This window comes from Haliaeetus albicilla, chromosome 23 (assembly GCF_947461875.1).
Source record: "Haliaeetus albicilla chromosome 23, bHalAlb1.1, whole genome shotgun sequence".
Taxonomy (NCBI): Eukaryota; Metazoa; Chordata; class Aves; order Accipitriformes; family Accipitridae; genus Haliaeetus; species Haliaeetus albicilla.
In genome coordinates, this window is record NC_091505.1 from 7068318 (window position 1) to 7081274 (window position 12957).

The following is a 12957-nucleotide window of genomic DNA, read 5'->3' on the forward strand; positions in this document are numbered from 1 at the left end:
GAGATGACTACAGTGGTACACTTACATTGATGTGAGTAACACAATGTGGTTCTGATAATCTGCGGTGTTCGGGAGACAAGCAAATCCTTCAGAAACCCAGTGGCTTATTTAAAAAGACCTGATAGTAACAACATAGCCAGTGTTAACAGAACTGTTCTTATGCTTTATGAAACTTTCATTCCTAATTAAAAGTTGTTTGGCTTCGCAAGTCACACCTTGTAGCAATTGTGCTGGATCTTGATAGTTACAGTATAAAACTGACTGACTATTTGATTGCTCTTTCAGCACAACAGAAGGCGTAAGGAGTGAAAAAACAATTGCAGAGGGTTTTATAATAGCAATTCTCACCTTGTATCAATTTGAAGAGTCTTAAGCATTCTCCAGTAGATCTGCAGTGGTCCTTATATAGCAAATTGAAGTTGACTGACAATAGATTTACTCTTCTTAATTACCTTTTGCAGGCTCTTCAGAAGCAGCCCATGAGTCCCAAGGAGTCCACAGACCTGATTTGCATGAAAAGAGATATTTATTTATTATCATCTGTTAAATATTGGTTTAGTATCAGCTTATCTTGAAGTTGCTCTTGAACATGTAAACTGCTAGAATCCTGTTTTGCATTCTGTTGTGTCCTCATAAGCACTCAATAATAACTAAGCACTCAAGTACTAACATGAAGGTAAGATCACTACTATCACTGAATGTCTATTTTTAGGAACTTTGTCTAACCCATGATGTTGCTAGAGCATCTTACTTTTGATGATGAAGCTCTGTGTTGTTTATACAACCATTACTTTTAGTAAGTTTGAAAGCAGACTTCACTGTGTAACTGACTCAGACAAAGTCAAGGAAGAGGCACCCATCTATCTTTTGTTCATAGTCCCACAGCTCTTAGTGTTACTTTTCAAAATACACTGGACCAAATCCTCATCCAGTGTAAAGCACCTTAGATTAGTGAAATAAATTCTACTGTGGAGTAGGATAAATGGACTCTAAAGGGATCAGGTTAGGAAAGCTAAAGCCCTGATAGAATTAAATCTGGCCAGGGACATCAAGGGCAACAAAAAAAGCTTCTATATGTACATCGGTGATAAAAGGAAGACTAGGAAAAATGTGGGCCCTCTATGGAAGGAAATGGGAGACCTGGTTACCTGGGACATGGAGAAGGCTGAGGTACTCAACGACTTTTTCCCCGAGTCTTCACTGGGAACTGCTCCAGCCACACTGCCCAAGTTGCAGAAGGCAAAGGCAGGAACTGGGAGAATGAAGAACTGCCCACCATAGGAGCAGATCAGGTTCGAGACCATCTAAGGAACCTGAAGGTACACAAGTGCCTGAGACCTGATGAGATGCATCCATGGGTCCTGAGGGAACTGGTGGATGAAGCGGCTCAGGCACTATGCATCACATTTGAGAAGTTGTGGCAATCCTGAGAAGTTCCTGCTAACTAGAAAAGGGGAAACATAACCCCCATTTTTAAAAAGGGAAAAAAGGATGACCTGGGAAACTACAGGCCAGTCAGTCTCACCTCTGTGCCCAGCAAGATCATGGAGCAGATCCTCCTGGAAACTATGCTAGAGTACATGGAAAATAAGGAGGTGACTGGTGACAGCCAACGTGACTTCACTAAAGGCAAATCATGCCTGACAAATTTGGTGGCCTTTTACAACGGGGTTACAGCGTGGCGGATAAGGGAAGGGCAACAGATGTTGTCTGCCTGGACTTGTGGAAAGCATTTGTCACTGTCTCACATGACATCCTTGTGTCTAAATTGGAGATGTGGATTTGGCAGATGGACCACTCGGTGGATAAGGAATTGGCTGGATGGTCGCACTCAAAGAGTTGCGGTCAATGGCTCGATGTCCAAGTGGAGACCAGTGACAAGTGACATTCCTCAGGGGTTTCATATTGGGACCAGCACTGTTTAACATCTTTGTTGGTGACATAGACAGCAGGACTGAGTGCACACTCAGCAGGTTTGCCAATGGCACCAAGCTGTGTGGTGCGACTGACATGCTGGAGGGAAGGGATGCCATCCAGAGGGACCTTGACAGGCTTGAGAGGTGAGCCTGTGTGAACCTTATGAAGTTCAACAAGGTCAAGTGCAAGATCGTGCACAGGGGTTGGGCAATCCCAAGCACAAATACAGGCTAGGCGATGAGTGGATTGAGAGTAGCCCTGTGGAGAAGGACTTGGAGGTGTTGGTTGATGTGAAGGTCAACATGACCCAGCAGTGTGTGTTTGCAGCCAGAAAGCCACCCATATCCTGGGCTGCATCAAAAGAAGCGTGACCAACAGGTTGAGGGAGGTGATTCTCCACCTCTAGTCCACTCTTTAAAGACCCCACCTGGAGTACTGCGTTCAGCTCTGGGCCCCCGAGCACAAGAAGGATGTGGACCTGTTGAAGGAAGTCCAGAGGAGGGCCACAAAGATGATCAGAGGGCTGGAGCACCTCTCCTATGAAGACAGGCTGAGAGAGTTGGGGTTGTTCAGCGTGGAGAAGAGAAGGCTCTGGGGAGACCTTGTAACAGCCTTCCAGTACCTAAAGGGGGCCTACAGGAAAGCAAGGAGAGGGACTTGTTACAAGGGCATGTAGTGATAGGACAAGGGGGTAATGGTTTTAAACTGAAAGAGGGTAGATTTAGATTAGATGTAAGGAAGAAGTTGTTTACTGTGAGGGTGGTGAGGCACTGGAACAGGTTGCCCAGAGAGGCTGTGGATGCCCCATCCCTGGCAGTGTTCAAGGCCAGGTTGGATGGGGCTTTGAGCAACCTGGTCTGGTGGAAGGTGTCCCTGCCCACAGCAGGGGGGTTGGAACTAGGTGATCTTTAAGGTCCCATGCAACCTAAACCATTCTGTGATTCTATGATTCATTGTATTTGACTTTTCTGCTCTGTAATTGCAGTTATCATATTTTGCATGGCAGAAAGATTCTGATCAAGGCCTGCACACCAGTGGATGATCTATATATTTGTTTTCACTCTTTTCACCCTTCCATGTGTATTGCTTAGGAACTAGGTAGCAGACCCCACAATCCTTCTGGGCATCCCTTAAGACTAAAGTTTAGGCAGAAATTTCCTGTCATTTAAAAATGATTCTATAGTCTTGAATTTAAAATTTGTTTTTACTGTTTAGCTTAGCTGCATATGTACCCCCCTGAAGAATCATATTTCAAGAATGCAAAATTAACTGAAAAAAGCGCTGTGATTTTTCTTGCTTCAAATTATTTAAAGAAATCTTGAAAGATTTTTACTCTTAAATTATTATTTTATCTTTTATATTGCTTTCTAAATATTAGGGATATCAAATGCGATTGTTCCCCTTTCTACCAGAGGCCCCTCTGGTACTACAGAGAACTGTTTAAACATCAAACCATAACTGGACGCTCAATCTCGGATAATAATTTGTGTGTCTTAACAAATGCAAAACAATACATGTAAATCAAGTCAAATCCCTCCTTTTCATGAGTCGGATGCTGTTTCCTTGGTACTTGTGATGCAGTAACCTAGAGTTTAATCTAAAAACCGTTACATTCATTAAGCATCATTCTACTGACTTCAATGGTCTTTGAATAAAGCTAATAGCCTATTTTGTTCCTACATATCCATAGTGTTGAGGTGCAAGGGAGGCTAGGAAACAACAGGAAAGGCAGGACTAGAATTTTTTTTTTTTAAGTATCTCATAAGCTATTTGTTCTTCATACATCAGAAATTATAAAATAGCATGGGTTGTTTTTTGGGGGGGGGAAGAAGAAGGTGGCAGAGAGGGGGAAGGTGGCAGAGAGGGGGAAGGTGGCAGAGAGGTCACCTTATAGTTCTACCTTGAAACCTGTTTACATAAAAATCACTCTTTTTCAAAAAGAGTAGCTCTGCCTCCTGTACCTAGGTTATGACACTGACTCTGAGCACCATCCAACTCCACAATTACTTTCACAATTATTAACCAGTTAATTAAATCTCCATAAAGCAAGACAATTCAGAATTGTCCTTAACACCATCTTGTTAACTAGCTGTACAGTTACCAGAAGGGTTAGCTAAGAAGCAGCCAGTCTTACACAAGGTTTCTTTGGGGCTGTAATACTTTAAGTGTGATGTAGTGAGTTAAGGAGGAAATGCAAACACACGATTTTAGACTTAACTTTGAAATTTCTCGCTTTTGTGTTGCAAGGCAGACCTTACACATTACTTTGACATACTGTTGTTATTTGCGATGTAATCTTGTATAATAATTAACTCCAACTGATCCACTGCAGTGCTTTAGCAAAGTATTGGGGTCTATTAAATTGGACCATGAATACACAGTTGCTTTCCTTATTTGTAACATAATTATGCCATTGAAGAAAAAAAAAAAAGGCAGATTAATGGAAAGGCGTTGCTAAATAGGGCTCCTTGGTGCTGTAAATTTCTGGAGTGCTGTTACGAGGTTTTGAAGTATTAAGTATATATGAAAAGCGACATGCTGGAAATCTTTTGGAAAGCACTTGTTTCTGTTATTCTTTAGGGAAACATTCTGCTGTCAAAGGTGAAATCCAATGACAGCAGCACTGAAGGGTATGTTTTCACTGCAGGCTTATTCATAGCTTTAGGGCCACCCCATTCCACCCAGCATTACACGGTCCCTTATGCCTAGATATACATGAACTTTGAACCTGGCTTTGCCGTTGGAGCTGAATTCAACTTCTAAGTAGATCAGGACTCCTAAAGTTTTCAGTGAGGAGTCTAGCTTTAAGGCACACATGAAGTCATGTGTTTGCTATATACATCTGATTGGATTATGGATTCAGTTTGGAGGATAAATATCCCTTTTATGGACTTACTAATGTATTGAGAGCATGAAGAGCAAATAAAATATCTGTGGTAAGCAAGAAGGAGACAGGGCATTATTCTAATTCTGTATGAATTGGACTATAATGACCACAGTTTTTCAAGATTTGCATCTCCTTGACCCTGTAGTTTCTGAATCATTTGTCTCCCACTTGGATCTTGCTAGAAGCTACCTGCCAGTTTATATACCTCTACTCAGCATTTGACCCTTCGTTCCACATGCTCTGTCTCTTCTTGTGGAAGAATGCTGGAATATGTCACCTCAGTGGGCTGCATTGTTGTAAATACAGCAATGGCTAGCTGTAAAATATGGCTCAGAGTGCCAGGAGCCCTTTCAGCTCCTTTTCAGTCAGCAGTCAGCAGCAAATAGCCATGCCCAGTGATGTTGCTCTAACAGGTCAGTTTGCATACAGTTTTTGCGGAGAGGACCCTGCCTGACTAGGAAAAAGAGGCTTGGGGGTAACACTGTAATTCAGAGGATGAAACTAATTCAGAAAAGGCAGAAATTGTTCTAGAATACTCCAGGAGTCAATATATGAAGAAACTCAAGACAGTGACAATTAACAGCCTGTCAAATACCCCTGCAGACCTACTGTCAAACCCAAGTAAATGTAAGGCCGTGATGGACATGTCTCCACATAGGTGCACAACTCTGTGAGTATGGTCATGTACTCCAGATATATTCTGCTGTTTTAGCTCGGGCCACAGCCTCCTCAACTTTATTCAAGCTAAACCAGCTATTTCACATTGGAGATGACATTGGGACTTAGTAAGTGCTGAGATTTGTATTTAAAGCAAGACCAGAATCCAGCTGTTTTACTTGTTCTCAGTGAATGCATTTTCCATACATTGCACAATAATGAACTGAAAGTCAACTAATTTCTGTGGGTTTTTTCAGTATGCAATGCTTTTTCGTAAGAGATTATTCCTGTAGTTTTCATATTTACAAAGAGTCATTTGGTCAAATAGCAGAGTCCCCATAACTTTACGCTCACGTATGCCTTGATAATGATACATTTCAAATAAGCTGATAGTGATCTTCTAAAATAGATACATGAAAATAATTTTCTCAGAACTATAGCTGTAAGCTAAAAACGCGAAGATCAGCTGACAGCACTTCTCACATCCGTCAGCAACGTTCATTTTTGATGACAAAACATAACTAAAATTTCCAAAATTGGTTCATCAGGGAAGATCTGCTCTCTCAATTTAGTTGGTGTTCATCAAAAGGCTTTTGCTGAATTAGTGAGGGTTTGGAACTTACAAGACCACTTAGGCTACTGAAGCCAAAAGGAAGCTGAATGGCAGCTCTTAGTAGCAAAAGCATTTTTCAAAGTTCACAGACTGCCTCAAGATCATCAGACCATTAAGCCTAGAAATATAAAGATGTAACCTTGAGATAAAGTTCTGGTCCCAGTGAATAAGAAGCCCTCACTGACATCAGTGGACATCAGACTGGACTCCAAGTCATTAGATCACAAAGGCAAAAAGGAGGAAATATTATTCTAATTTTAGTTTAGGCCATGATTGTCACATCTTAAAAATATGCAGTACATATATGTATAGATTCCCCATAAGAGGAAATATATTTCTGATTCAGAAGGTTGAATGCTTCCAACTCACCCAGAAATTAAATACTTTGCAGCAGCTTTGTAAAAACAGCATTGTGGAGCCCTATGCATCTCTTGATTACTTGTACCAAACATATTCCTTTTAAGATTAAAAATGCACTTTCAAGCTCAGAGTTCTGCAGACTCATTTGGGGCCCTGAGAGTCAAGTCATATTCTCTCCCTTCCCAATCTCACAACCAAGTACAGTCTTTAAAGGCTAAACAAGGCCCTCAATGGTTTGTGTGTGATACCACTGCCTTCTTATTGGACCGCCAGTGATGTCCTTGCAGCCTGAAGCCTGTCAGTGGAGTTTATCAAGTGTAACACACTGAAACTTCTGAAACTTCCAGTCCTGTTGAAGCTGCTCATAAGAATCCAGCTTGCATGTGCAAGCTATGTTAGCTCTTTCTGAAAAACAGAAGCAAGAGAGCAGTGAAAGCATATTTTTGGCATGAAAGCCAGCATAACTGATTCTTAAAAATGTGAGCAGGACTGCTGAGTGAGAACATGCAATAAACAGATTCCCTGCTCTGGGCAAAACTGCTCAGGTAGGGGTTAGCATGTATTTCAGCTCTATGGCTTTTCCTTCTGTTTGGTAGAGTACATGATTTGTATTCTACCCCAAAAAATGATTTGGAGATGAAAGGTAGGTTGGTTAACAAAAGCAGCTCTGTTATTCCAGAAGCAGCATGGAAAGGAAAGCTGTTTCACAGAAACATGGTAATGTTCCCTACCTCTGGATTCAGATTATTAGAAAACTGTCTATATTCTCCCCAACCCTTATACCACTTGCCTAATGTTTTTCAGTGTTTGAAAGACATCCATAGGTATTCTCTAAATAGGCTGTTTTCTAAAAAAAGGAGATAGAGCCAAATAACCTTGCAAATTTGGGGAGTGTACTTCCATTTTCAGTAGATTTTTCTGCCAAAGAAAGGATTACAGACCTTAGGATCTGGCCCTACAGTTCATATACAGAGTACTGAAATCATATCAGGAAGGCAAAAAGAATATAGACACATGCAAAAGTTAGTTAATATTTAAATATTTTGGTTGTTCAGCTATAAATTCAGACACTAAGCACAGATTAACTGGATTTTGAGCTATAGAAATGACCATAGCACAGCAAGGTCAGGGCTGAATGAAATGACTAGAAATCAATCAAATGTGTGCAGTACTATGGGGGAACAGGGCAGTTAATCGTTTCAAAACTTTACTCTGTAAAATGTACTGTATGTGATCGATGACAGAGGAAATAATAAAACAAGCAGGCTATACCTCTGTTCCATACATAAATATGCTGGAATTGTGTTTGGTCTGATTAATTCAGCAAAATTTGGGTTGCTAATTAATGATGCTTTAATCTGAAGGTAGAAAAGTTAGCTCTGGGAGCCTAGGGAGGGACTGTACTTCATTTAGACTTCTAAAAACCTGTATGGATATGAAGTGTATACGCTTTGGGTGCAAGAAGTGCTAACTGCTTGGCATTCATTTATTGGCAGTGGGATATGCATTTACAAGCCCCTTTTGCCTGCTAGCACCAAGGGATTAACAATGCACCAATTCTTTGAGCCTCGGGGCCTGATTCTGTATCACTGAAGTCAATAGAAGCTTTGTCATTGACCTCAATGGGCACAGGCTCAAACACTCAAAGAACACATTATGTGATACACGTTTTTTCACAGTTTAAAAGCAGACAGAATAACTGTACTGAGTAGCTGTATTTTACATTACATTTAAACTATGAATACTACCTTCTGAAACCAAGTCTCTAATTTAGGTACCCGAAAACAATATAAATCAGTGAAAGCAGCAGAAGCTCTATAACTCTTAGAAGCCTCGTTACTTTGTGGTGAAATATAGGTGCAGGACTGTATATGTAAGTAGGTCTAGATTAGAGAGTTTTGACTACTGTATACTCAGAGTACCTCTTCTCATTTCTCTGACATTCTTTCATGTGCCTCCAGGAGCCCATCTCATAAATGACATGGTCACATAAACGTGAGAAACTTTGCTTGTTTACCACTATATTCAGAGATGTAAGCAAGTTAATGACTGAATGTAATAAAATACATACTATATGTAACCACATGTAGTCAGTGGCTGCGCTTTCCCCTTCTAGCTTCAGCATTAACAAGAAACTCAGTTTTCCAAAACTTAATCTATAAACAGAACAGCAGGGCCTGCATATACATATTCATGTGAAAAACCCTCCAGAGGAATTAAAGGCAATAGCACTGTTCATCTTCCTTACATATTGTATGAAGGAAGTATTGGCTCTCTAGGTTTTGTGTTACTGGTCACCTCAGTCACATGCCATTGTTTCTGATCCATATCTGCATGATTTGCAAACACATCAACTCTTTCAAAACAGCTTTCTGAATACTTCCAGTGAGAATGCTTTTTTGCTCAAATCCTTGTGATATCTTATTTACCAAAAACAGTCTTGGGGGAGAGAAAATTTATTCTGTTACCAGCAGTGTAAAAAGGGAAAGGAAGCCTTCACTAGCCTATCAGACAAAAGCTGAGCACATCAGCAAGTACGCTATTTAGAGAGGGGGGGAATGCTGCAGAAGTCTCCTCATACTAGTAGGGGTTAGAGCATCAACTCCCAGACATAAAGACCTTTTGTAATACCAAACCCCAAAACATTTTCTCAAAAGTCAGTACGATTATCACATCCTAGTGGTGCAGAATTTTTAATGCTGAGCAGCTAGTACATTTTATGAATTCATCACTTTGCTGTTGAACACTGGCATGCACTGATAGCTAGGCACAAAAAGCTCCAGCGCTGTACAGAAGTGGCATTCAGCCTTTGACAAGCGAAGAGCTACTTTGTCATCAAACAGAGGCTCACAAAACCATGAAAGAATGAACCGCATTTAAAATACAGAAATGTGTGCAGGCAGTTTATGCGAGAGTTAATACACTGCTCCAAACAAGTCAGCAAAATCTACAGTCAGAACAGTGTTTTTCAGAGCACAGCCAAAGACCTAGGCTCATTGGCTATCTGTCACCAGTCTCAGAAGACCGGTTCTGTATAAGTCAATACAGTCCATATGTGTGTGGGTGCACTCACAGCTCTATTTTTTGTTTCAAATTGCCTGGGGGCAGCTGCCATATCACCTTCAAGACACCATGTGATGTCTTAATCAAATGTTAGCAAGGAGCTTGAAGCAGCTTAGAAGCCACAAATGGGATACAAAATACTGGGGCACTGAAATATGACATCACCAAGATAGCAGTGATTAGCTTCATTTTTTTTCTTGCCCTTTGCATGCTTTTGTTAGGTAGGATGCTCTCTTTATTGCTTATTTCTTCTGAACTGATATGAAAAGACAGAACAATGAAATACCTGTTAAGCAAGATTGTGGTTTTAATAGGAAACTTTTGGTCTATTTTATATATCGTTATGCTGTCCAGCTGCCTGGATTAGAAATATGGGATTGCTGCATTCTAATCATCTCTAAAGCTTAAAGCGTAAGCTTTTGCCATTTTTCAAATATGAATTTTGGTTACAACCCAACCTTGTGATCCCTTCATATGCAAACTTCCCACTGTGATCAGTGGGACTTCTGAATATTGAAGGAATACATGGGAACTTGTAATTTTTTCTATTCAGTTTCTAAACTGCTAGTGGAAAATTGTGTCAACCAGGGAGGAAGAGAGGGAAGGAGGAGAATATGAGAGAGTGTGAACAGAGCTAGATAATGCTGTGCGCCAAACGCTTCCCAATCAGCCCCTTGGCATGCTGCTAGAATGTTGGAACTGCAGCCAGAAGCGTTACATTTGCAAGTGCAATATCTGCAGTCTCTTATGAGTAAGTTTTCAAAGACAAATCCCATTCACAAATACCATTAGAAGTAACAAGTACTGTTGCAATATTTGAGTGCATTCACATAAACACACAGAGAATTTTTCTTACTCTTCTTTCAAAAAACGGAATGAAGTATGTTCAGAATTCTCTTTACTGAAATATTTATGCCCAGCCTGAAAGGGTGAAGGGCACATTTTTAGTACCCACGGTCTCTATAAGATAAACATGAAACTCTAGCACAGCTGGTGCTTGACAGTGGATGTATTTGTCTCTTGGAATTTTGTGTTAAGGAGATTCCTTCATTACTAAAAGAACCTTTTTAGTATTCACTCTCAGATTGCTTTTACTACTTGGTTCAAGGCAGTGCTTATTACTAAATATGTTATCTTAACATAGTAAGTTCCACCAAATCTTAATCATTAGCAGTGAAAGCTATAAATGCTTGGTTTTGGAGTTAAAGTCAGAAAGTAACAATGCATTTATTAGTGTTTCTTTTAGACAACTGAATATATTGACTTAATATTTGCTTTTTTTATACCCACATTCACACATTTTTTCTATTTCCCTCTGATGTTTAAACTACACTGTACTTCATCTCCAAAGTAATGAGGCTTTCAAACATCGTGATTTCACCTTTTGAGCCTAGAAGAGAATTTGTTCTGGAAAAGGGAAAGGATATACTAAAGGACTTTTAGAACTTGACTGGAACAGACTGATTTGTCTGCCTTATTGTTATCTTTATAGTTTCCACAAAATAATTTTTTTTTCCTAGCTAAAAATGCAGTTTTATTCTATAACAAAGCTGTATGTGTTGCCTGATCCAATACATACAGTTTGATCCTTCTAGCTTCATGCCAACCATTGCCATTTTATTACTGTCCAAATGACACATGACAAGACAGAAGTGTCACTTAAAATACATTACAAAGAGTTCTCTAGCTAGCTTTAAGATTTACTACTGTGTTGAGTGAGATTGCATTTTTAGTGACAACACTGCAAAGGACTCTGAAAGATTTGAAAGAATACAGTCAGTTTATGGAGGGGAAGCATGCATTACTGTGAGTGTGGGAAAGAATAACTGAACTTGTATCATCAATGCATATTTTTAGAACCATTTCACAATGAGACAGAATTTAGGCTCCTTTGGTACTGAGATAAATAATTCATATAGCCAAAACGTTACTGGCCTCTATTACAGGGAGAGGTCTGTCAAGTACATCAACTAGTTCTTTTCATTATTGTAGCCATTAATTCATACAGTATCAAACACCTTTCATGGCTTAAATGATGATAGTTGCTAGTAGTACTGTGAGAATACAATTGGTACTTCCTTAGTATAGTAAGAGTTGCAAAATTTGAATTCAAACCAAGACTTCAAAATCCTGTGTGCAAAACTATAAAGAGTTACAATTGGATAAGATGCAGCAAATACCCCTTCTTTGTATGTAGCTTTTGTCAAAAACTGTGAGAGTTCGTTCTCTGGAAACTTCAGCTAAATAAAGCAGGTATAGAGCAGCTAAAGTAAAGGACCTTTGGTCATTCAGTGACTGTTTAATACTTAGTTTTATGTGGTGCCTTCTTTCCTTTTTTCATAGCGTGTCCCTTTTCCCCAGCCCAAAGCAAAAAAACCCAACACTTAGAACCTATCTGGTTTTGCATTGACATTGTTCAGTTTGTGTGTTATGCCTTTACTTTGTTCCAATTTGTCTTGTCTACTCACATATCTATCTCTGTGTTTTTGAGAGGCTAGCAAAAGAGGACTTTATTTCTAGTTGGTCCTGGAGGTCCTACCATAATTAACACAATTAATAGTAATCTGGTGAGGCTGTCTTCCGTAGTCGGTGAAGGCTCACAAACTTTTTAGGAACCACATTTAGGAACCAGTTGAATCTCACTAATGTAACCTCAAATAAGAACATAAAATATATGGCACAAAAAGCATGTGATCAAACCTTCATTTTGCTGCAAGAACACCAACAAGCTGCTTTTACTCTTCAGGAGCAAAAGGAAAGATGAGCATGCTTTCCTTCCTCTTTCGGTTAGATGAGGCATCATGCACCAGGAAACAGGAGTTCTTTTTCATCTGTCCTGGCTCTGGATTGTCCACCTACTCTGACAGTATGTGTACAAGATCCGAGCAGCTGGCTGACAGCTTGGTGAAGGTGCTTATGCTCGATAACAAAATGGAATTGCTCTCCCTGAAGCAGTGAAAAGCTGCTACAAACCCTGCTGGGTCCAGTCTAAATGTGTTTCATTTTATTATGTCAGGACATAATAAAATTTTTTACTTATGCTAATTTTAGCTGGTTTATTTGCTGAGTCCTTTGAAGTGGGTTCCTTTCTGCTTTTCTGAGCAAGCTCACATAGTTCATTCCTCAGGGTTGCTTGGTGTAGGGAGGTGAAGAGTTGTCTCAATATCATTCGCACAAGGTAATGCACTGCACTTGCATGGTTGAGACTGGTCCTTAACTGAGATGTTTCATGAGATTCAAGCATGTAGAAGCTTAGGTCAGATGCTGATGGCAAGGTTGAAGACTATGATGATAGTCTTGAATGAATGATGCTGGAAGCTGGTTCACCTTTGGTCAAACTTTTTACAGGCAAGAAGCTTTTTGAACATGTCTATTATTGAACCCACAAGAAACTTCAGCAGCCCAGAATAGTTTCTGCATCTTGCAAGATATTTATGGCTTAGCCCTATTATAGGTTGTA

At 39.9% G+C, this 12957-nt stretch overlaps 1 long non-coding RNA gene across 1 annotated transcript in view; it reads right to left on the reverse strand.

Moving 5' to 3' along the window:
• Positions 1–12957, reverse strand: part of LOC138690702 (uncharacterized) — a 57816-nt gene that overhangs the window by 6191 nt on the left and 38668 nt on the right. The window contains exons 3-4 of the long non-coding RNA XR_011329468.1: positions 6444–6839; positions 349–503 (exon numbers count right to left, since the gene is read on the reverse strand). This is a non-coding gene — a long non-coding RNA (uncharacterized lncRNA). The remainder of the gene's footprint in view (positions 1–348; positions 504–6443; positions 6840–12957) is intronic.